Here is a 20,527-nt window from a genome sequence, read left to right as displayed (position 1 = left end):
CTTGTCCAGAAGGCTTCCTATTAAAGCTTTCTGAGCACTGGTACTCATGAAACTCCCCGGTGAAATGAAAACACACACAGGCAGGAAGTGAACCAGTTCTCACCTTGAGTGGTTTCTCCCCAATGCATGCTTTTTAAAACTTCCAGTGTTTTCTAATCAGATCTGGGTAATACTGTGGCATCACCTCCCACATCTGCCTTTACCTCCCCCATCCTGTTCTTCATCCTAAAAAAGGCTGTGGGACCAGACAGTCTCAGAGCCCGGGCAGAGCCTCAGTCCCCTGGGACATGTGCTTTTCGGAGGGTGCTGCCTGGCAGGGCCTGCATCAGGGTCACCCTGGCCAGACCAGAGCCTCGGAGGTCCCTGGGCTGCAGTGAGGGAGATCAGAGGTTGTGGGCTGGGGCCAGCCAAGAGGAGTAGGGGACAGCGGGATGTGCAGCCTGGCCCTGGACATTTCTACCTGCTTGTCTGCTCCACAGGACAGTGGTCAGGAGGGCCCAGGAGTGAGTGTGCAGGGTCCTGGGTGGGCTCCACATGCATCTCGTGGGGCAACAGGACCCTGATGAGGGCACCCACGGGGTGGGAGGGTGGAGTGCTCCGCTGACCAAGATGGGGAGGCCCAGGTCACAGCCAGCTTTGCCTCCGAGGCTGCGTCCAGCAGCCGTTGGCTTCGCTGTGTGAGCTCGTGGAAGCCCATGCAGTGTGTGCCCTTCTGGTTGTATCTGGTGAGGCCTTGTACAGGGATGAGTTCGGACCTGAGTTTCAGTCAGCGGAAAAAGAAGTTTCTGGAGGACTTGATTCTTTTCAGGGCATTCAGTTCTGTGTTTAGCCTGTACCCAAGATGAGATTTCTAATACAATGATGTGTTTAAAATTAACCATATTGCCAGGACAGCATCCAGCTGTGAGCCTTGGTGAAGAAGGTCCTGGAGACGGGTGTGAATGGGGTGGGACCATCCCTGGACCCAACAAGAGGTTTGTAGGCCCTGGGGATGTGTCCACGGGTGCTGAGGAGACGAGGGATGCATGCTGTCTGGGTTCTCTTCTCTCCGCTCCATCTCTTGCAAGGTAAGGAGGGGTCTGCTGTTGATTCCTGTCCTGCCTGTGGTGCTGAAGCTACCCTCAAGCTGGGCTTTCTCATCAGGGAGAGTTTCTTCATTGCTTGTACAACTTTATGCTTCCCTGGTGTGGTCTGGGCAGATTGCTCCCCAAGGGACATGAGAGCCGAGGCCGTGTTTTTAGAGATAAGAAGCAGCCACAGGGACTTAGCTTCTTAACGAATTATTTCACAAATCTCAGCAGCTCCCTGCGATTAGTCAAGATATGTAGAGCTGATGGCAGGGAGGACACGAGGTGGCTAGAAGGGAGCTAAGCTTTGTGTGTGAATTTAGGATGTGAGGCTAAGAGCCCTGCAGGCAGGCGGAGGAAGGTGTCGGAGGGAGGAGAGGCCGGTATGGGACCTTTGCCTCGAAGAAAGCATGCAGGTAAGGCTGGGAAGTGTTGGGAGAGAGCTTTAGTTGATCTTTTTGGTTTTGGATGTTTTCTGGTGGTCCTCTATGACTTTGGAAAATGGAGAGAAGAAACAGAGGCATAGGCACTGAAGGCAGCAGCTGCAACTGAGAATCGCGACGCCTGTTGGGAGTGCTCACCTGCCCAGGCCTGGGTGAGGAGGTGCCGGGGCCTGGGTGCACACATGTTCCTGCTCCAGAACTCACTTGGGGTCTTGGAGCAGGGCAGCAGCAGAAGCTGCACATGGTGAGCGTGTGGGGCGCGGAAGGCCGTCTGCTGAGGTTCCATGCCATGCAGAAAGTAGCCAGTGAAAGACAAGGAGGTGTCCCGGGAGTGGAAGGGCTGGGGCCTGGAGAGAGGGGAGATGGGAGGAGTTGGGGGCTACCGAGGACACCACCCCTGGAGCTGGCAAGCATGGCAGGAAGGGGAGAGTTGAGCCGAGAAGGGCGGCCGGGGCAGGAAGATGAACTGGAGTGGGGGCCCCAGAGGTCCTGTTCAGGGGCCTGCAGACCAGTATGCCTGGAATATTCTGCAGGCCAATTATGAGGCCCACCAAAGTAGGCGGCCCCTTTCCAGGGCCGGCCTTCAAGCTTGGCAATTGTGTGGGAACAACCAAGGCCTGTTGGGTGTGTCCAGTTCTGCTTTTGCTGCAATTCTGAAAGTCGACCATTTAAAGACTGTTTTTTAAACATATCTTATAATGAGAAATACTTCCCTTTTGTTGTTTTGAACTCTTGACTTAGTGTAGTACAGGATCTGGAAATAAGAAACCTTAGTATCTTGGAATGGAAATATAACAGCTTGTCTGTTTTCTTCTGTTGCACAACTTAAACATGCTAGAGTTAAGTGGGTCAAAATCTACCTGGAGGTGAAAGCTGGGTGGATGTGGGTCCATTCCTCTGTGAACTGGGGATGGCAACGCAGTCTCCAAAGGGTAAAAGCAAATGGACAGACCTGGAGGGGGACCCAGCTCAGATGCGTCCCCTGGGCTTTGGCTGTTTTTATGGCACATACAAAGGTCTGGGAGGAGCACAGAACCCTCCCTGAGGATGAGGTTATGGAGGTTGTAGGGTTCTGGAGGCTCAGGTGCTGCCTTATATACTTATATGTAGTGTGAATTTTTTCAAGAAAGGTGTTGTTTTTATAATGTAAAAAAAGATTCCATATTGAGGAGAGTAAATAGATCTCACAGGTGTGCAGCCTTAGGCGTTAGTTATTAAATTAAATACATATTCATTTAATTAAAACTCAAAAATTTAAATGTTTTCCTCCTTTTATTAGAATATGCCATTCCAAAAAATCCACCATATTATTCTCTCCCCCAAGAACTCCGTCCTCAGTGCGGCTCCCGGCAGAATGAGGGTGAGGCGTTGGAGCGTGTACCGTGGCATCACTGTAAAAGTTCCATGTGGCAAATATAGTTTTGAATCCCTGCTTTTCTTTCATTTTCTTAGTTATTAGCATCATTCTCCCTGATGCTTCCTCGATCACAGAAGTGGCCACTGTCTTACTGGATTAGGCTCCAATCCCCATGCCCTTGGCCAAGTCAGATTTACTCTCCGGGTTCACTGGTGCCTGTTGGGATGGTCCTGCCCTGGATCTGTGGAATGAGCAGCCGCTCCTGTTTCTCTGGCACCAACCGAAATCCTCTCTTCTGCTTGAAATTTTTGGCAGCCTTGCTGGGAGCTCAGAATGAGGCTCAGTTAGGACGGGGAGCTCATGAACCCCGGGGTGCAAGTCCTGGGCATGGTCCTAACTAGCAAGGGCTCCAGAAAGGGACACGGTGAAAGAAAAGGAAAAGGAGTTATTTTTCTGCTATTGGATGGGTGATGCACAAAATGTTTGGAAGCAGCGTTGTTGTGACATGGCCTTCTGCGTTGCTGGCGGGTGGGGTGCCCTCCCTAGGGGAGTGGCCAGCGGTGTCTGCTGGAATCCCAAACACATTCGCCCTTTGACCCAGCCGTACCCTTGAAGGGACCTGCCCTGCACCCCGTTCTCTGTGGGAGCACAGTGGAATGAGGAAAAGTCCCGATTGTAACCAGAACAGTATTGTGAAGATGAGCCTTTTAAACAAAATTCTAAAATATTAAAATCAGTATGAATACTCTGTAACTTCAGAGAATCAGGTCTAGAATAATATTAATAAGAGCGAATATCTAGTAAGGGCTGAATTCTCTGGGGGCCCAATATGGACTTAGTTGTGTCCCACTTGGCTAGATAGACCCAGTACAGGACATTTCTTTCTTTACAAGCCTTTTAAACATCAGAATGGCATGTTTTTCTTAAATGGGCAGATCCTTCTATTCTCAAATTGCAAAGCAAAATGTAGATGAAATGAAAAATCCGTAAGGGGGGCAAACAGCATTCTGGTCATACCTCTTTTATTTCATTTTTGTTTTTATTTTTATGATTATTGTTTTTATTAGAGACAGGGTCTCTCTGTGTTGCCCAGGCTGATCTTCAATTCCTGGCCTTAAGCAGTCCACCCACCTCAGCCTCCCAAAGTGCTGGGATTACAGGCGTGAGCCACCACAACCACACCTTTTATGTTGAATGCTAGGTTAGGTGGCATTTGTAAATACCATGGGTAAATTCCTTTCTCTTTCTCTCGTTCAAGGTGGATGAAGAGCTGATCATTGAAGTCACCAGTTAGTTTTCTCAAAAATATGAATAACAATGGGATTTGCACTCACTATGTTTTCGGAATGGCTTTGCATAATTTTCAGTGAGCACTTTGGACTCTTCGTATATCGACTTTTTGCCTTAACAGCCTGGTTTGATTTAAGCCTGTGCTGGGTTTTTCTTTGATTTTGCTTGGGAATGGTTTGATAAAGGAAAATGGATGATCGTATAAAATAAAACTCAACATGGACTAAATAGTAACTAGAAGTGAGCAAAATACTTCTATAGAAATAAACATCTTAAGATGACTTTTTAAAGAATTATCAAGAGTATCAAAAAATATAGCAGTACATTAGGTAATTTGGAATAGTTTTTCTATGAACCCATGATTATGTACAATTATTGAAATCTCTAAAGAAATGTCCTATTTTTAGGCCGCGTACGGTGGCTCACGCCTGTAATCCCAGCACTTTGGGAGGCTGAGGTGGGCGAATCATGAGGTCAGGAGACCAGCCTGACCAACCAACATGGTGAAACCCTGTCTCTACCAAAAATACAAAAATTAGCCAGGTGTGGTGGCATGCACTGTAGTCCCAGCTACTCAGGAGGCTGAGGCAGGAGAATTGTTTGAACCCGGGAGGGGAAGGTTGCAGTGAGCTGAGATCGTGCCACTGCACTCCAGCCTGGGTAACAGAGTGAGACTCTGTCTCAAAAATAAATAAATACATAATAATTTTAAAAAATTAATTAATTAATTTTTGAAAAGAAATGTCCTGTTTGGAAACCAAATTTTCTTTTTGGAAGGCCCCCATTTTGTGATCAGTCAAAAATTAGTTGGCAAGACAGGGACTTCTAAGCAAGTTATTTTTGTAGTTGCGCTCCGAATATCTGTGGAATATTAGCTGACACAAAGCAGATTTTTCATGTCAGATATTTGAATAAAGAGAGTTGCTCCTTACCACAAATGTATAATGTTTCTCTACTGGCATCACGTTGTACTAAACCCACTATTGGGTTAAATATATAAACTTCGTTGTTGTCTTTATTTATAACTCAAATACTTCGAAAGGACAGCTCTAGGGAAGGTAAATTTCACAAGACTAAACCTTGGGATACCCAAGGTATTACAATACAAAGACTTACATTTAAATGGAAAAGCAAGAAGTCTGGACTGAAAGCTCTGAATATATCACCAACAGCAGCATTGTAGGTGGATCCAGGGTTTGCAGCTTTGATCTTGAGGTGAGGGGGCAGCCAGTCATGGACAAAGCCTGCATTTGTGTTCATCGCTGCCACACTAGCCTCAGTTGGTCACTCCCAGGAGGGTGCATGGTGCTGCCTGGACCACTGTGCACACCGAGGGCTCACTGTGCTGCCTACACCCCTGTGCAAACCTGCAGGCCGGCGCCCGGCGGCAAGCCCCTGCTCACCTACTCTGAGTGCTGTTCTGCTTGCCAACAGATTTGAGGGATATTCTGCAGACTCTGGGCTGTTGAGAAGTTTGTGATCCAATGACAGGTGTCCCATTTATGGATCCAGTTGGACCTTTTTGTGGACTGGCTTTAAGGTTTTGAAACACATTAAATGCCGCCTCCCCAAAGTTGAAACTATCTTTCAGGGCTGGGAGTAGCCTTATATCCTAGCCGCCCTTTCTTTGTACAGAAAGTAATCCCAAGTGGCCCTGAAGCTGGCTGGTGTCCGAGCGTAAGGAGAGCCCAGGGCCTGTGTGCTTCACCTTTGGCACAAGTGAGGCTCTGTGCATGGGAGGCTCTGTGGACCTGTCCAGGAGGACCTGGGTGCAAGCAGGGATGGCCAGGGTGCTGTGGGATCACCATCGCTGCCAGCTAGTCTCTCAGAGTAAAATGGGAAAAAAACCAAGACAGGGCTTGGAGCTGGTACTTTTGTTGTTGAAGACACGGTCTGGCTCTGTCACCTGGGTTGAAGTGAGTGGTGCACTCATGGCTCACTGCACCTTTGACCTCCTGGGCTCAATTCGTCCTCTCACCTCAGCCTCCCAAGTAGCTGGGATGATAGGTGCGCACCATCGTGCCAGGCTAACTTTTTTTTTTTTTTTTTTTAGAAACGGGGTCTTGCTGTGTTGCCAAGGTTGGTCTCCAACTCTTGGCCTCAAGTGATCCTCCCACCTCGGCCTCCCACAGTGCTGGGACTACAGGAGTGAGCGGTGGTGCCCAGCCTGGAGCTGCTGGTTTCTGACAGGAACACACCGCTCCTGTCTCCTTTAAGATGGGCTGAAAGGGAAATGGTAGCTCACGTAATTTTCTCGGCATTGGAGGCCGATGTCTGTTGTCACAGAAGTGTGGGGGATTTTGTACGTAAGTGTTCTTTGTTTTGAAGTAGTCCCGAATGTGGAGCGTTGCCTAGGGTGTTCCCAAGTGAGCATTATGTGAGGGCTGTGCTCTGGTATTTCTCAGTGAAAACTGGTTCATTAAGATCATGACTGGAGTGAAGTAAGTACGTGTGGAAGTTTTGTGTCTGACTGGGGAGAGTATCACTAAAATTAGATGTTTTGTGATGTAGACTCTGTGAACAAGGATATTGTCATGAGTGTCTCCTGGTAACGCACTGCAGGCTACCGTGGCTTTTGCTTAGCATCCCTGAGTGGAAAGCTCTCTGCACCACACAGATGCTCCTCCACTTCTATGGCGTCTACGGTGACAGGACCCCCCGTAAGACCCCTTGTAAGGGGGGGTGTTACTGAAAGCAGTTGGCTTTCATGCTGTCGTAAAGCTGACCCGTTGTGAGTCGGGCTGTTGAGAGTCGGGCCTGTCTCTGCGCTGTGCTTTGTCCTCAGTTCTGGGTCCACTCTGCTGTGTGCCATTCCGAGTCCCAGAGCACTGCCACTCCTCCTCTGCTGTGTGGAGCAGCGGCTGCCTCGCTCCTTTTCTGATGGAATGCTGTAGAGCAGGGGTTCCTAACCAAGCACTGCTACCCGTCCGTGGCCTGTTAGGAACTGGGCTGCACAGCAGGAGGTGAGCAGTGGGAGACTGAGTGAAGCTTCCTCTGTATTTGCAGCCGCTTGCATCACTGGTGCTACTGTCTGAGCTCTGCCTCCTGTCATGTCTGTGGTGCGGTGGATTCTCGTAGGAGCATGAACCCTGTCATGAACTGTGCCTGCAAGGATCTAGGCTGCATTCTCCTCATGAGAATCTAATGCCTGATGACCCGTCACTGTCTCCCGTCACCCCCAGATGGGACCGTCTAGGTGCAGGGAAACAAGCTCCCACTGAGTCTACGTAGTGGTGAGTTGTGTAATTATTTTATTATATATTATAATGTAATAACAAGGAAATAAAGTGTACAATAAATGTAATGCACTTGAGTCACCCCAAAACCATCCCCTGTCCCTGCTGTCAGTGGAAAAATTGTCTTCCACAAAACCCATCTCTGGTGCCAAAGAGGCCGAGGACCGCTGCTCTGGAGGCTCCCTCCCTGTCTTCCTCAGTCCTGCAGCCTGGCCTTTATGTGACTGTGAAAGCTTTATAATAAGAATGTCAATAGAAAGAACACCATGAGGCTGGGCGCGGTGGCTCACGCCTGTAATCCCAGCACTTTGGGAGGCTGAGGCGGGCGGATCACGAGGTCAGGAGATCGAGACCATCCTGGCTAACACGGTGAAACCCCGTGTCTACTAAAAAATACAAAAAACTAGCCGGGCGAGGTGGCGGTCGCCTGTAATCCCAGCTACTCAGGAGGCTGAGGCAGGAGAATGGCGTAAACCCGGGAGGCGGAGCTTGCAGTGGGCTGAGATCCAGCCACTGCACTCCAGCCTGGGCGACAGAGCAAGACTGTCTCAAAAAAAAAAAAGAAAGAAAGAAAGACAGAGAGAGAGAGAGAGGGAGGGAGGGAGGGAGGGAGGGAGGGAGAGAGAGAGAAAGAAAAAGAAAGAAAGAAAGAAAAGAAAGAAAGGAAAGAAAGGGAAGGGAAGGGAAGGGAAGGGAAGGGAGAAAGGAAGGGAGAAAGGAAAGGAGAAAGGAAAGGAGAAAGGAAGAAAAGAAAGAAAGCGAACAATCTCCACAGTTGAGTGATTGTACTCGGGCTTCTGTCTTGATCTGTTTATGCTGTTATATTATAATAAAATATCTGAGACTGGATAACTTATAAAAAATATAAATTTATTTCTCACAGTTCTGGAGGCTGGAAGACTGTGATCAGGGCCCTGCAGCTCTGAGGTCTGGGGAGGGCTGCTCTCTGCCTCCAGGATGGCCCCTTGTTGCTGTGTCCTCTGTGGGGAAGGGATGCTGTGTCCTCACACGGTGGAAAGCGGACGGGAAAAAGGACCTGCCTAGTTCCCACCAGCCCTTTCATAAAGTAACAAATCCCATTCCTGAAGGCTCTGCCTATGTGACTCAGTCACCCCTAAAGGCCCCACCTGTTAATACTATCACTTTGCCAATCACATTTCAACACATGCATTTGGGGGCACATTTGGACCATGGTGGCATTTGTCTTTTTGTTGCTTATAGACTGTGTTCTGAAAAAATGAAAAATGATTTTGACACAAACCAATGCTTTTGAAATATTCTAATATGTTTATCTGGAATATGCCTCTTAAAGAAAACTGAAGGGCCAGGTGTGGTGGTTCATGCCTGTAATCTGAGCACTTTGGGAGGCCGAGGCAGAGAATTGCTTGAGGTCAGTCAGGAGTTGGCCACCAGCCGAGGCAACATACCCAATCTTCAAAAAAAAAAAAAAAGTAGCCGGGCCTGGTGGCACGCGCCTGTAGTCCCAGCTATTTGGGAGACTGAGGCAGGAAAATTGCTTGAGTCCCAGAGTTCAAGGCAGCCGTGAGCTGTGATTTCACCACTGCACTCCAGCCTGGGCAACAACAACCCTGTCTCTAAAAAACAAACAAAAAGCCTGAAATGTTTAGCTTTTCGTTGATTTTCATGATTTTTCCTGGTGACCTCAGACCTTCTCCTTTTGTCATGAGGGGAGATTTCCTGGCGTCGTGCTCCTGGGGCTTTGTGCTTCCTGTGAGTGGCCTGGCTGTCTCTGGTTCTTGGTCACTAGGGATGAAGGATTGTTTCACTGGCTCATTTGTGAGCTGTTCCCTGGAGGGCGTGGACAGGCACACGCAGCTCTGGAGGTACTTGGTGGGCAGCCTGGCCTCCAGTGGCCAGTGCCACCTCCCTTTGCTTTCTGTACCCCTAGGATTTTGCCAGACCCGCCTGGCAGCCAATGTTGGGAAGTTGGGCACAGAGCCGAGTCCTGAGGCCTGGGACACTGCCTGGTGAAGGTCACCCAGTCTGACGGGCTCCAGAGCCTCCAGGGCTTCAGCATCTCCGTGCAGGGCACCCATCATCTCCCGGCCGCCTGTCTCAGCATGAAGAATTCAGCCAAGGGCGAGCTCCCGGATGCCAAGAGCGTGCCCGTGGTGGGGAGCTGGGTGACCACCGTGGCCGCAGCTCCCACCCCTTCCACATGGCGCGGCAGACGATGACGCAGCCTGGGCTCAGAGGAGCTCACATCACGTACATGGCACCCTCGGCTGTTGGGGGAAGACCTTTAAAGACGAGGGGACAAGGCCTTCTTCCAGGGCACTGAGCCAGCGTCCTCAGAGGCCGGGGGCCCCTCGTGCTGGTCCTGTGCGAGGAGCTGAAAGGTCATCTAAGGGCCTCGGCCTCCTCCAGACACCAAGGGAACCAAGAGAACCACACAGAATCCTCAGCTGTGCAGACCATTGACCTTCGAGAAATTCCGATCATCTTTTTCCTGCCGGATCCTGCCTGTAGAGGGCCGGGAAAGGCTCTAGAAAAGGGACGTCTTGTGATCCAGCTGTGGCTCCAGTTCCATATCTTGATCACTGCAGGGAGGGAATCCAGGGGTCCTTGCGGGCCCACAGGAGACGCACTCCGCTACTCAGACCTAGAGTCCAGATGCTTTAGGACCTGAGCAATGTTTAAGTATTTACTTAAAACAAAAGAATCGTGTTTCCCATCTGTACTTAGGTACTAACTGCTCTTTTGCACCACCGAGTACTTGCAATTATGTTCTACGGTGGGGATCTGCCACACAACAATAAAAACAGGATGCAGAACACCGGAAAAAAAATGGAGTTGTTGAACAGTGGAGTTACTAGGACAGGACAAAGAAATTGAGTACAGGGGCCCTTCCTGGCTGTGAAAGAGTTGAGAAGTGGAGAAGGAAGGAGGGAGGGGCTGAGCCGAGAGGAAGGCACCCACACTGCACCCCACCCGGGGGTCTTCCAAGGCTGGCCTCACCGATTTCCTCTATACCTTGAGAATGAAGGCAGCTAGTGCCCAAGGACACAATTAGCTCTTTTAACAGCAAGACCAAGGCTCTGGGGTTTTTAAGGTGACATTTGGATGCGTGGTTATCATTTATGTAGCTGGAGAGAGGAAGAAAGCCCGTGATTTTGGTCGGATGTGGTCGCCTGACCCAGCAGGTATCAGAGCTGACACAAAAATAGGGATTCATTCTCAACCATGGGCTGCTCCTCGCACCACACCCTCCAGAGTGTTCCCCAGCCCCTCAGGCAGCTATCAAGGGACAGCTGATCCCAGAATGGCTAAAGAGCAGCCCTGACCCAAAACCACACGCAGACAAAACGGAGTCGGTTCATATTTATTGGTGAGCACTAGCAGTGTACCAGGGCAAGGCCAGACAACAGTTTTACTTCTAATTTTATAATTTAGCACTAAAGAACAGTAAAACCAAAGAGAAGGATAGGAGAAAATCACTGAGGAAGTGAAGAGAAGTGAGAGTCCACATAAGAGAAACCTCACATTGCATCGCACAAATGAGGCTGCGCATAAAATATGTGAGGGTGGACAGAGGTGTGGGGAAACCATTTCTATCTTAAAAGATAAGTGCATGTTTGAAAAATGGCAAGCATTCCGCTTTTTTAGGAAAAGGAGTAAAATTTATTAAAAATATGACAATTATTGGCCGGGCGCGGTGGCTCAAGCCTGTAATCCCAGCACTTTGGGAGGCCGAGACGGGCGGATCACAAGGTCAGGAGATCGAGACCATCCTGGCTAACACGGTGAAACCCCGTCTCTACTAAAAAATACAAAAAACTAGCCAGGCGAGGTGGCGGGCGCCTGTAGTCCCAGCTACTCGGGAGGCTGAGGCAGGAGAATGGCGTAAACCCGGGAGGCGGAACTTGCAGTGACCTGAGAGCCGGTCACTGCACTCCAGCCTGGGTGACAGAGTGAGACTCCGTCTCAAAAAAAAAGAGACAATTATAAGGGACAAGTTCTGAATTAGGTATTTTACAGTTTCGCCTTGTTTTCCATACAAAATATATAGTTGGAATTTTTGTGAATTACCAGCTTCAAAGGTTCCGGGCCTTCATTTCACGTTCGTCTTCGTTGGCAGTGCATTCTGTGGACGATGAACACAAATGCAGCTGTGCCTGTGCCTGGCCTGCGTGTGTTGAACACATTCCTGCTGTGTGGGAGCTGCCTACCCAGCAGAACCTCAGAGTCTGAGTTCTCAATGTGAGCCTCATTTTATTTTATTTTAAAATGCAATTGTGAACTTTCCCCTTAAACAATTCAGAAAGCAGTAGTCTTATGTGGTCTTTTAGAAAACAAACTGAAATGGAAGAGTGTCCTGGTATATTAATGAACAAAATTTACTTCTGAATATGAGTTTGTTTTTAGTGCTTGGAACCAGCACTTGATGGAAGAGAACAGCAAAAAGGGAGCAGCAGAGAGGTGGTGTCCGAGGAGTTAAAAGTTATTTTAATCACAGCAGGCAACTTGGGAAGACTGTTTCATGGTGTCAGAAGTCTATATGACAGGAAGGGAAGAAAGTATCTCAAGGGCGGAAGAGGAAGGAGAGAAGATGTGGTAGGTGAAGTTGTAATGTGATTTAATGATGGCTGAGAACTTGTACAAAACCCAGAAAATGAAGATAAATTAGATATGAAGGAAGAAAAAGGTCAAAGATGAGATTGTAAAACTGTGATGCAGACTTGCTGAAACTGGAGTTTGGGTCTTAACTGCCCCTCCAAATCCCTCCTCCAGTTTGTGTGAGAGTTTGTCAGGAGCCTGGTTTTTGCTCTGCCATGCCTGGCCACGCCAGGCCCTGTTTTGGTGCTGAAGTCTGGTGTTGGAAGGCTGTGGCACTCGTAGAGTAAGACCCCTGTCTCCCAATCTTCTTGGTCTCTCTGAGCTGCAATTTCCTTATCTGTAGAATGAGACAATGACAGACCTTGGATCAGTTGAGCAATTTGTTTCTCAGATTGTTCAACTGAAGAATTTGTTCCTAGATATTTGTACTAAAACATACTAAAATTAAAGTAAGAACATCATATTAGTTAACAGGAAATTGTTCTGACATATGCAGTAAAAGGGAATCGAAAGCATTCTTTCCAAATTGCACCACACATTCAGCCAAAATCCAAGTCTGCCATCTTGTGATGAGAGCCTTCCATGGTCTCACATGAGTCCGCCATCTTGTGATGAACGCCTCCCATGGTCTTGCACTTTGCTTAGTGTTTGTTCCCATAGGAGTTGACATTTTGGGTGTGTATGCCAAGAGGTGACACGAAACAGAAGTTGGGATCACTGTGGCTAACCTGAGCATGTTGGAAACCAAGGAGAGGCTGATGGTAATATTGGATTTTTGTGTAAAAAGATTCCTTTCAAAGAAAGACCTGTGACAATTGGTAATTACAGCTAATGTGTTTCCACCAACAGCCATTTTGCGTTGGCATCACACCATCCGCCATCAGCGTTGCTGGCAGGAGCAGTGTTCAGGAGCCGCAGACAGTGGATTGTGCTGCTTCAGGAGCCTGGTGGCTGGAAGGTTTGCAGGCTGCCAGGGGCCTCAGCTGAAGACCTGGATCCACAGGACCCACAGAGGCAAATTATTCAATTGATCATACAGTGTGAGAATGAAACATTAATTCCCCTTCTCTACCTCATATGAGAAATGTGAATTGTCTTTTTTAAATTTGGGAATCTAGGTTATAGTATGTATGAGTCAATTTTTTAAACAATGACTTTTTTTTGGGCTCAAAATGTTTTGTTTTGTTTTGTGGTAGAGGTGAGGTCTTGCTATGTTGCCCAGGCTGGTCTCAAACTTCTGGACTCAACAAATCCCCCTTCCTTGGCCTCCCAAAACACTGAGCCTACAGGTGTATTCACCTTAAAAAATTTAAAGACCACTAGGAGGTCAGTAATCTCAAATGTTTCACTAGTTCTTCATCAAGGTAGGAATGAATCTGATTAAAACAACTTGGAAGACTGTATTCTGGAGAACCAGAGAAAACAGGAGGGAATCACCAGAAATACAAAGGAAATCTGAGTGGGGCTGGGATGAGGCTTGGCACAAGCCACTCTGCCCCTGGACAGACTGTACTCTGGAGGACCAGAGAAAACAGGAGGGAATCACCAGAAACGCAAAGGAAATCTGAGTGGGGCTGGGATGAGGCTTGGCACAAGCCACTCTGCCCCTGGACAGACTGTACTCTGGAGAACCAGAGAAAACAGGAGGGAATCACCAGAAACGCAAAGGAAATCTGAGTGGGGCTGGGATGAGGCTTAGCACAAGCCACTCTGCCCCTGGACACCAGCTTGTGTGGGACTGGAGGGTACTGGCTGTTTTCTATGTACCCTCCTTGTCACTTTGCTTCTCTGTGGAGCAAAATGGAGGCAGATGCAGTTGATTCTTGTGATTTGCTACCGTTAGTTCTATAAAGTCACCTAAACACTGAATTTGTGAATACAGAGCCCTTGCTTCTGGGGAAATACAGGGCTGGGTTCCCGCGAGCCTCTGGTCACAACATTTTCATCAACCAATCAGTACATAACCTTGCTTATGCGTGTTCCTGTTTAAAGACACCTTTTTGAATAGATGTTGGTGATCCCACTAACACTGTGTCCATGGCCAGCAGCACTGGAACTCACACCTGAATAAAGCTATCTCACACGCATTTCTCTGTGCGGCACATCACAGCCTCTTGCTCTTAGAATGCTAGACAGTACGTCAGCACCGGGCTTGGGGTCATTTTAAACAGCAAAATCACTAAGAAAAAGCACAGAAGTGTGAAGAATATGGTGTTATGTGGGCCGTGAAAAGAGCACTTGTTTGTGGCATGAGCCGAAATGAAATGGCAGAGCATCACCTGTGCAACCTCAGCCAGGCCATGGCCTGTGGCTGACACGGGGGCAGCACAGTGCAGGCAGGCGGGGCACACTCGAAGATGAGCTGTTATTATCAAAGGGTGTGAAATTTCCAGACAACCACTGACTTGACGAATCCTCTTGGGCACCAGAGCACGTGCTGCATCTGAGATGCTGGTTGGGGAGCCCAGGCAGTCGAGGGGAGAGGAGCGCTCACTGTCTTACTGGCAACAAGCTGTCTGGAGAACAACCTGTTTTTACTCTCCTTTTGCAAGCAAAACACTCCCACTAAGGTAAAGCTGCACGGGCAACACTGACTGAGCTCTGCTTTTCTAAATCTGTTTGTTCTCTTGACCTCGAGCCTGTCCCAGGCTGTTTCTACTCTACACGTTGCAATTCACTCTTAGCTGCTATTCACGATGTAGGTGCGAATTACCACCTTGGTGTCTCTAGGCTGTGAGTGTCCTGCCTGCAGTTAGCTTCTCCCATCTAAGCCATCAGTGCTGTGCTCTGAAACACCAGACCGTCTTGGAACCTGTCTCCTTCCCCTCTTCTCTGAATGACTCTGTACTTCCCCTTTGAAAGGGATAAGTACAGTAACAATTATGTCTTTCCCACTATGTCTAATTTGTTCACATAGGGTCTCTTCATTTTACTACCTTTCTGAAAAGGATCAGATCTTATACTGGCTTTGAAAGTACTAAATCAAACAAAATATGAATTGACACGTTAAAAAGGTGTTCTTAAAAAAATTGCAGAACTTCTCTGAGTTTCTAAGGGAAACTTACTGCAAATCTCCAAGAGAAGCCCCATGAAGATCCCCTGAGGGATGAGGGGCCCTTTGGGGTTGTCCAGATAACTCCCCATAGAGTGGAAACAGAAAGTGGTAATGGGAACATAAATGAGGTGAAGGATCCAGAAAGGAGAGCTCAGAGCTAGAAACATTCTTGCTTTCTCTTAAAAGAGACAGGGTTTTGCTCCCTCACCCAGGCTGGAGTACAGTGGCATGATCATGGCTCACTGCACCCTCAAACTCCTAGGCTCAAGCGATCCTCCCACCTCAGACTCCTGAGTAGCTGGGATTATAGCTACATGCCACCATGCCCACCTAGAAACTTTTTTGACAGTAATAAGAGCAGGAAAAGGGGCCTAAAATGGAAATGGTAAAGTGCCCTAGAGAGACTGGAACCTTGGAAGTGCTGATGGGGAAATGACTCAATGTCCTTTACCTGAAAATCCCTAGGCATGGATTTCTTGTGTGCAGAGTCCTAAGGATGCCTGCTAGGTCAGTGGAACTTTCATAAACTGTTCTGATTTGGAGTGAAAGGCAAGCAGGCTGGGCCCCAAGCTGGAAAGCCATTTCTCTGTGTTCCAACCCAATTTTATCCTTCTGGGTGTTGAAGAACAACACAAACTGATATCACAGCCTTTCCAGGCATTTTCCTGGAAAGTTAGGACATTGATTGGAAAAGAGCAGGGCTCTAAGAATTGGAATGGGAATCACTGGATGGATTGTGATGCAAATGAGAAACTGGAACCTCAAATTCCACATCATCTTCCTTTTGCTGTTAGAAGCCAATGCTCTTTTCCCACCTGAGTGGATCAACCTGCCCTTGTGGAAGACTTTGTAATGTTCTCATTGAGACAATTAGCTTGCAAGAGCAGGTCATTCTCAAAGCAAACCCCAAACCTCTTGCTGCCTCCAGACCCATCACCACAGTCAGATCCCTGCACACCAAGGGGGATGAATGCAAAATCTGACTGGGGGAAAGAGGCTTACACAACATTTTTTCTGGCCAGGTGCATTGGCTCATGCCTATAATCCTAGTACTTTGGGAGGCTGAGGGGGAAGATTGCTTGGGCCCAGAAATTAAAGACAAACCAGAGGAACATAGATCCCATCTCTACATGTAATTTAAAAATTAGTCGGGTGTGGTGGTGCACACCTGTGGTTCCAGCTACTCAGGAGGCTGAGGCAGGAGGATTGCCTGAGCCTGGGAGGTTGAGGCTGCAATGAGCCGTGATCATGCCACTGCACTCCTACCTGGGTGACAGAGCAAGACCCTGTCTCAAAAAACAAAAACAAAAAAAATGATTTGTCCTAGTTATCAGTAGAAACATGAGTAAAGTGTGTAAAAATGAATTTTATTGGTATTAGAGAAGGAGGAAAACTGCTAGATTGGGCTGAATTTATTGATACAGGTGTTCTTGGCAGATATTCTGGACTCCATGTGTTAGTGTGAGTAGCTGGGAATGACTGTGTTTGCTTCGTTAGTTGATGGACCTGGAGATACGGTTTGGATCTGTGTTTCTGTCCAAATCTTATGTTGAATTTTAATCCCCAGTGTTGGAGGTGAGGACTGGTGGGAGATGATTGGATCATGGGGGTGGATTTCTCATGAATGGTTTAGCACCATCCCCTCAGCACCGTACTCACAATGGTGAGTTCTCTCAAGATCTTGTTGTTTAAAAGTGTACAGCACCTCCCCTCTCGCTCTCTCTCTTGCTCCTGCTCTGTAAGACGTTCCTGCTCCCCCTTCACCTTCCACCATGATTGTAAGTTTTCTGAGGCCTCCCCAGAAGCCAAGCAAATGTCAGCATCATGCTTCCTGTACAGCCTGCAGAACCGTGAGCCAATTAAACTTATTTTCTTTATAAATTATCCAGTCTCAGGTATTTCTTTAGAGCAATGTGAGAAAGGATGAATACACCTGGCATCCTTTGTTCTTGGCAGCACTGCTCCTAAAGAGCTAGGACTCCTCCTGGGAGTAGGGGTTCCCATCCATCCATTGCTTAGGAAAAGCAATGGGTCAGGCCCTCGCTCACTCTCTAGAACAGATTACAAACATGCAAATTAGAATTCTTTTAGAAAAATATAGCTGGAGTAGTTTGTGGCCACATTAAATGAAGTTGAGATCCATAACTTGATTTAGTGTAGAGGAAATAATTTAAAGGCTTAAGGAGATATAAATGATGTCGATTTATCAAGTGAGTCCTGCTCAAGCATCTTCTCACTAGGTTCTGCTAAGAGAGTATTGAGCACCGTCTTTATGAAAGCATGGAGAAACATATTGATATGGTTTGGCTGTGTGTCCCCACCCACATTTCATGTTGCATTGTAATCCCCAGTGTTAGGGGAGGGACCTGGTGGGAGGTGACTGGATCATGAAGGCAGATTTCCCCCTTGCCGTTCTCATGATAGTGAGTGAGTTCTCATGAAAGCTGGTTGTTTAAAAATGCGTAGGGTTTCCTCTTTGCTCTTCCTCCTGTTGTCATGTGAAGATGTGCTTGCTTCCCCTTTGCCTTCTGCCAGGACTGTAAGTTTCCTGAGACCCCCACCCCAGCCATGCCTCCTGTACAGCCTGGGGAACTGTGAGTCAATTAAACCTTTTTTCTGTATAAACTACCCAGTTTCAGGTAGTTCTTTATAGCAATGTGACAACAGACTAATTCACATATTAATGAAGGGAGCACTAGTATCCTTGCAGAACTCATATAAACCACTTCTACTTCATAAGGGACTACCGTTGCACATGCCCAATTTGACACTTCTGCCCCAGCCTGCAGGTGGTTCTCTGCTGGGCATCCCTGATCCAGCATTCCAGAGCAAAGCCTAGTTAGTGCTTCCTGATTGAGTACGAAGAGCTCTAGAGAAAGGTAACTCATTTCATGTGTAACTAAAGCTTCTCTGCACACATGAAATAAAGAAGAAAATAACATTTCTTTGAGATGCAAGTGAACTGCCAGCAATTCTAAGGAATGTGTGTGTGTAGCCATAGACAGCAGCATACCTGTCTTTACATATGCTAACCCTTTGCCTTGAAGGCATTTATTCTAGTCTGATGGTCTAAAGCCCTATTTCTTTTTCAAGATTCAAGTCAGGTCTCATCTTCTCTAGGAAAAGTTTTCCTATGTTTTTCCCCTCCCCATCCTGCTTCTCCTAGAAGATCCAGTATAAACATCTATTGCTTGTTGTCAGCATGAATTATCTTGTCTGTCCTTCTCACTGACTGCCTTCTCTATAACAAGGAGCAGTGATGCTCAGTAATTGTGAGTTGAATGCTTAACAAGATGTGACAAAATCTCTATTAGAAAAAGGTGAATAAGTCAGCATAAAAGGCATTGTTTTTGTTTCACTTTGCTATTTGGATGAAATGTTCAGATATAAACTATCTGAAAGATTATATAATTTATTAGGAGCTAATAAACAAGAATTACTACAAAGGGGATAAAAAGGGATAAAAAGAAAATAAAGGAAAAAGAAAATTTCTATTTTGTCTCATTTTAAATCTTCTAATCTGCTTCCCTACTCTAACCTAATTTATAGTAATGTAGCCTCAGCATAAAGACAATCATATCAAAATTTGAATTTGCTCTTTAGAGTAGAAAAATTTTATAAGCAATGTAAAAGTAATATACCTTCTTTTCTATTACCATATTTAATTTCTATAATAAACTTGCCAGCATTGGTAGAGACAGTGGACTGATCAAAGTCTCACTTTCCCAACCTCTCATATGAGCAGTATTTCCTTCCATCAAAAAATTAGCAAGTGGGGAAGCAACAGCATAATTTTAGTTTAAATACAGTTTTTTTCCTTATTGACAATCATTCTACATGGACTTCAATCACATGCAGAAACTGTAGACGCAAGGAAATGCTTGTTTCTGCTTGACACTATACTGAATTCTGAGTGCAAAGCACATTAGAAATACTAGAAATAAAGGTAGCATGTAGATTCAAAGGCCCAAATGAATCATTATATATATTTTTTACCAGTAGCCAACTGATCTAAAGAACAGATATTTATTATTTATTAAAAACTTAATGGTCAGTCTGTACTTGAGAATAATTTATGTTCTGTTGTGGGATGGAGTATTCTCTATGTGTCTGTTAGGTCTAATTCGTCTATAGTGTTTACATTCTATTTTTTATTGATTGTCTATATATTCCACTCATTATTGAAAATGGGGTATTGAAATTTCTAATTATTATTGTAGAACTGTTTCTCCCTTCAATTCTGTCAATGTCTGCTTCATATGTTTTGGAGCTCCATTGTTTGATGCATATATGCTTATATTTATAATTGTTATATTTTATTGATGACTTGGCCCTTTTATCAATATATAACATCCTATTTTTTCTCATAACTATGTTTTACTTAAATCTGTTTGCTATGATATTTATATAGCCATTCTAGCTCTTTTGGTTGCTCTTTGTGTGCAATTTTTTCCATCATTTCACTTTTAACTTTTGTCTTGGGTGTAAAGTGAGTCTCTTGTGGGCAGCATATACTTGGATCATGTTTTAAAATTTATATTGCCAGCCTCTGCCCTTTAATTGGTGAATTTAATCCATTTACATTTAATGTGATTACTGATAATGAAGAATTTACTTCTGCCATTTTGCTATTTGTTTTCTATATTTCCTTAATTGTATTCCTTAATTCCTCCAATATTGCCTTCTTTTGGGCTTGAACAATTTTGATTTCCCCCTTTTTTCTTTTCCATATAGTTATTTTCTTTGTGGTTATTATTAGGATTAGAGTTAAATCCTAAATTTATACCAATCTAGTTTAAATTGATACATAGCTTCAACAGCATACATTAATTCTACTCCTATCCAGATTCATCTCCTACTTTACATTGTTGCTGCCATTAATTACATATTTATATGTGTGTGACCATTAGCATAGATGGATTTATAATTATTGTTTTATGCTTTTGTCCTTTGAGTCACATAGGCAACAAAAATTGGAGTTACAATCGAACAATACAATAATACTAGCTTTTATATTTACTTACATATTTACTTTTACTAGAGATCTTTATTTGTTTGTATAACATTGAGTTGCCATCTAGATTTCTTTTGTTTGACCTTGTGTTCGCTTTAGCATTTTTTGTAGCTAAGGTCTACTCGTGATAAATGGTTAGCTTCTGTTTATCTGGGAATATCTTGAGTTCTACTTCATTTTTGAAGAATAGTTTTGCCAGATATAAAATTGCTACTTGACAGTTTTTTTTCTTTCAGTAATGTAAAACATATCATCCCACTGCTTCTGGCCTCCATAGTTTCTGGTGATAAATTGGCTGTTAATCTTATTAAAGATCACTTGTATGTTACAAGTTGCTTTTCTCTGGCTGCATTCAAGATTTTCTCGTTATCTTTGGCTTTTGGTATTTTGATTGTAGTGTGTCTCATTGTGAATCTCTTTGAGTTTATCCTGTTTGGAGTTCATTGAGCTTCTTGGATATGTAGATTCATGTGTTTCATCAAATTTG

At 45.8% G+C, this 20,527-nt stretch overlaps 1 long non-coding RNA gene across 1 annotated transcript; it reads left to right on the top strand.

The window, feature by feature from the left end:
• Window positions 1-1,694: 1,694 nt before the first annotated feature.
• On the top strand, window positions 1,695-13,155 carry LOC104661400. Its single transcript, XR_747843.1, has 4 exons — window positions 1,695-1,754; window positions 4,126-4,233; window positions 11,493-11,614; window positions 12,632-13,155. It is a non-coding gene; the product is annotated as an uncharacterized LOC104661400 (long non-coding RNA).
• Window positions 13,156-20,527: the final 7,372 nt, after the last annotated feature.

Source organism: Rhinopithecus roxellana, chromosome 21 (assembly GCF_007565055.1).
Source record: "Rhinopithecus roxellana isolate Shanxi Qingling chromosome 21, ASM756505v1, whole genome shotgun sequence".
NCBI lineage: Eukaryota > Metazoa > Chordata > Mammalia > Primates > Cercopithecidae > Rhinopithecus > Rhinopithecus roxellana.
The sequence above is the reverse complement of the archived record's forward strand: the minus strand, read 5'-3'. Positions and strand labels throughout refer to the sequence as shown.